Source organism: Furipterus horrens, unplaced genomic scaffold (genome assembly GCF_987537825.1).
Source record: "Furipterus horrens unplaced genomic scaffold, mFurHor1.1.pri manual_scaffold_2, whole genome shotgun sequence".
NCBI lineage: Eukaryota > Metazoa > Chordata > Mammalia > Chiroptera > Furipteridae > Furipterus > Furipterus horrens.
In genome coordinates, this window is record NW_028327172.1 from 72,124,426 (window position 1) to 72,128,350 (window position 3,925).

A 3,925-nucleotide genomic window follows, 5' to 3' on the forward strand; every position below is an offset into this window, starting at 1 on the left:
ATATTTCAGAATTCCAAAAACGCATTTTCAATATGATTCAAGTGTATAAATATTAAGGAGGCATTAACCATTATCAAAATGACTTTTTCTTGTGTTAAAATGTTCAAAATTTAACATAACAGGGCACAGAGTTTGACTTTGCTATAAAGTGGTTGATGAGAACAGTATTCGCCCCCAAAATTATTCATGTAAAAACTGTGAAACCTTTCACTTACATTTCTTTGGTAATGGGAGGAGTAGGGATAGGAGTTGGGGGAGAAAGAGGAATATTGCAAGTACTGAGAAAAGAGTAAACTGAAAGATGTCAGTTCTTTAATTAACATGCTGCTTGTCATCTGTGAACACAGAGTATAACAAAAACCTGTATGCACTAAATAAAATGAGCCTTTGAGAGTTTTCTCAGCCTTGATAACCTACAGAGTTTTTGTCAATTTGAAGTCACTGATGCAAACATTTTGTTCAAATACTTTATTTGTCTCCTAGCTATATGGCACCAAGAAGAATGTTTCAAGGTCAAATGAATATTTTGATAAATCAGAATGTGAGTTTCCATGAACCGGCCTCCTTGGGGCTGATTGGGAACCTTGGTGAATCAAATTGGAGCTTAGCTCAAGTCCTCAGACCAGTGATATGCTTACATAGCCATCAATTCCCGTTAAAAAAGCCCTTTTCTCTCCAGCGTGATTCCTAACTGAAGTCAATCCATTTCAGCCTCAGGAGAGCCCAGACAGCAGAAAATAAAAGAAGTAAAACTACTTATTTTTGTCTTTTGTTGTCAGAATCTTTGATTGGGGGCCGGCTTTATGACTACTGCATCAGCCCCCACACCATTAGGGCAGCAATTACATGAACTCATTCCCTGCCATGTCCCCATTTCCTGACCCAGTGCTTACTTAGCTCACAGCAGGCACTCAATAAGAATCTGTTGAACAAAAACATAGATATCAAGGATTACTATTAAAACTACCTATTTGAATTAACTTTGAAAAATATCAGGGAATATTAAGCAGTAATTAAAATCTTATGTTATGACTCATGTCCCAGAAACTTCTTAAGGGACTTGTGAATTTGTAATATGCTAAGCTCTGATTTTGTAAAGAATTTCTATGCTTTTGGATTTACATATGAACAAATAATTTAGGGATATTTATTAACTCTGGACTGTAGAAAATTAATCCAAGTTGTAGTGTTAACAAGCAAAAGGAGGTTCAATCATGTGGCACCTTGGTATAAGACCCAACAATCAGTGTTGAGAAAAACAGGTCTTTATTTACAATATTCCAATCTGGGGGTGGGAAGAGGTGCTGGGAGCTCTCCTGCTCAGAGCCCTCTTCTCTCATGAAATCCAGCACTTCCCTTGCTCCCCAAAATGCTATAAGCCAAAAACATGCCCAGAAGCTCCCCATTCCTTATCTGTCAGCTCTCTCCTTCAGGATCTGGGGTACGATGTCATCAGCCAACGTATAATAATCCAGAAAGGCATAGCGAAGTCCCAGAAGGGCACAAGTCCTGAGAGTGTCCTCTCAGCATGTTCTGAGTTCCAAGAGTCCAGGTAGAGTCCAGGTCTGCAAGGCGGTGTCCTCAGTGGCTTCCGAGTCAGCCGGAGCTGGCACAGCCAAAGCAGCAGCAGGTTGGCTTTCTTACTAGCCTAGGCCGCACGGCCCTCTCCCGTAGCAAACTGGCTCTTCTACAAAGTTGTTTAGCTGCTACATCATGGCTCTCTTTCTACACACCAGACCTCATTGAGGACTAGTGCGGTGCCATCAGTCTTTTCTAACTGCATGGCCCAGCGCGCCAAATGGCTGCCGCCTTTCGTTCTGTCTGGCTCCTTTCCTTCCTTCAGACCACATAGCTATCTTCTCTACCTCCTTTCAAACCACATTGCTCTCAGTGAAAATGGCTGCCTCCTTATTTTAAACCCCTGACCACGGCCTGTGATGTACTGGGTATGGTGACCACTCATGGCCACCCGCGGGAAATCTCGTGAAGGCCCCTTAAGCTTTTCATCATCATCTATTGTCAAAACTCCTCCCATCTCCCCTGTGCCAGGTAGCACCACAGTCATTTGCATAACTAAGAAACCAGCGACCAGCCATAGGTATGCAAAGCACCTTAAAGGCTGCACTGTCCCCTTCCTCCCATTCCCAAAGCCACGGGTTGTGGGGACTTTTGGAAATGGCATCCTTCTATCCTGTAACAGTCGGTGCTTCCTATATTAAAAAATATGTGCTCTGAGGGGGAATGATATAAATTGTGGGACACTTTAATTGTGATTACATAAACAATTTTAGTGGTATAGCACCCCATGGAAAAATAATACATTTTATCCAAGATTTTCACTTTCTCCATTTGGAAGGGAAGTACTTTCATGAGAAAACCTACAGAGCAGTCATGAATGGGCACCATTTGTGCGATTATAACACCAAGGGCTTTTGTCCTCATTACACTGGACAACATTCAGCTTGGGCATCAACTCCAATTAGCATTCTCATGTATTTATTTGGGAGAAAAGGGGAAGAATGAGTGATGATTTTACCTCTAAATAAAACATAGTAGAAAATGAAGGCTGACTTTTTATATCTTTATTTGAGCCAACAATTGCCTCCCCATCCTCCATTTCAAAGTACTGCCATCAGCAGTCAAATTGTTTTTGTTCTTTCCTAGTTTATAATTGTATACAATGTCTTGTTCTTTGCTGGAGTAGTTCCTATATTATGAATGTGTTTTTTTTTTGTTTTGTTTTTTAAAATTTTATTTATTTTTAGAGAGAGGGGAAGGGAAGGAGAAAGAGAGGGAGAGAAACATCAGTGTGTGGTTGCCTCTTGTGCATCTCCAACTGAGAACCTGGCCCTCAACCTAGGCATGTGCCCTGATTGGGAATCAAACCGGTGACCCTTTGGTTCAAAGGCCAGTGCTCAATCCACTGAGCCACACCAGCCAGGGCAATACTGTGAACGTTTAATACTTCATACAATTTGTAAACAGTTGCTGTGGCATTGACTGCTAGTTCTCACCCATTGTGTTATATAAATGAGCCTAAGGTGGTCTCTGGGCATTAACCCCTAGGTTTTTATTACTTCACCGAAGGTTGAATCTATTAGTTCAAAAGCCTACCAGATCAATTCAAAACTTGACACATCCAATTATTTTAAAAATAGCCTAAACAAGCATATTTTTTAGCCATTTAGAGACTACCTGCTTTGCATACCCTATGAAACTTAACCCTCTATCTGCTGGTCACTGGTAAGAGAGAGTTTGTAGTTATAAGGCCCCAAGCTACTATGGCCTTTTGTAGCTCTCTGACCCAGACACATATGACCTAGTCACATAAGTCCCCTCTCCAACCCTATCTTCCCTTGGATTTTCCTTGTCCTCTTCCCCTGCTAGATGGGGGCTCCACACTGTAGCCTCTGGACATTCTCATGCAGTGAGAGACTTCCTGTCTCCTGTCCATGTGAGGGCACAACAAGAAGAAAGGTATCTATGAACCAGAAAGCAAGCCCTTGCCAGACACCAAATCTGTCAGAAGCTTGATCTTGAATTGCTCAGAATCCAGAACTGTGAGAAGTAAATGCTGTTTAAGTTACCCAGCCTATGGCAATTTTGTTATAGCAGCCTGAACAGACATAAGACAACAGCCATCATAGGAGAAAGATAGCAGCCAAGGCAGAGAAGCATGAGCATGAGGGATATTTGGGGAATAGCGAACAAGTCAGTTGATTGAGTCATGGAGCACATGCAGGGTAAGACTGGGAGAAAAGCTTGAAAAGTGTGTTTGAGTTGCATCATAAGGCCCTTGAACATCATGTCTCCAAAAGCCATTGACTTTGGCCAGTAGTTGTGGGTCCTTGAAGGCTCTTGAGTGAGACAGTGATGTGATGAGAACTATGTGCCTTAAGATTTATCTGGAGACAGTGTAAAGTCT